Here is a 1,029-nt window from a genome sequence, read left to right as displayed (position 1 = left end):
ATGCGGAGGTGGCGACAACGACTAGGGGCGGTTCATGGCGGTGGATCCCGGGCAGCGACGGCGGTTAGGGGCGACTCGGATTGGCGGATCCGGGGAGCCGGGGCAGCGGCTCGGTGGAAGAGGGTAGGGGCGCCCCCGCGGCGCGATTCCGCCCGCAGATTTGGCCGGAATCACCATCGGTGAACGGGCAGAATCAATGGCGAGCGGCGGCAGAAAGAGGTGGGGAAAGAGCGCGGGCTGAAATGTCCCACCCGCCAACCGCTTTTCTGGGATACGGGGCACCGTAGCGGTGGTGCAGAAACCTGCGTTTTCGCGGGTTGGGGATGGGAATTTGCGGCACCCCTTAAAAGTTTTTACGCGTCAGAGCGTGTTTACGGGTCAGGTCGGGCAGGATTTTCAACGCCGACCCGTATTTTGACGGATATTTTGCAGGTCGCTGCTTTATACAGGGTCTGCTAGAGATGCTCGAAGATAGCAAAAATCTCCTCTTCAACTGTGAATCCCGAAATGTGAGGTGCCAGGTGTCTCCTCCCGGCGACAATATGGGATCACATCTCAACAATATAATCGGGTATCAGAGCTGTTCTTAGCCTTCCCTCAGTGTGGCGGTAACGGTGCCTGGGAATTACTGGCCATGCAGCTGCTGCTACCTGTGTATCTATTTTCCCTCATAAACCTGATGCCATTAATAAAAAAACACAATGTCATTCATGCACAGATATGAAATGGAAAAAGAAAACCTTAATTTTGGGGATAGTTACCTACCGAGAGGGTAGCGAACAGAACCAGCATATGATGATAGGAAGACATCATACTACGAGAAATACAAACAAGTAATCATTTAACATAATGAAAGCTACCTTCAACTCCATGCCAAGTTTCTTCCTCCTCATCTTCTTCACAGAGCGGGTAGAAGTACAAAAATGGTGCTATACGTATTGTTCTTCTGGTAATCTCAACTATACAATCACAACTATGCACAATTGTTACAACAAGGAGAAAAGGAACTGACGTCAAACCCTTCAAAGA

This window comes from Triticum dicoccoides, chromosome 2B (assembly GCF_002162155.2).
Source record: "Triticum dicoccoides isolate Atlit2015 ecotype Zavitan chromosome 2B, WEW_v2.0, whole genome shotgun sequence".
Lineage (NCBI taxonomy): Eukaryota > Viridiplantae > Streptophyta > Magnoliopsida > Poales > Poaceae > Triticum > Triticum dicoccoides.
The sequence above is the reverse complement of the archived record's forward strand: the minus strand, read 5'-3'. Positions refer to the sequence as shown.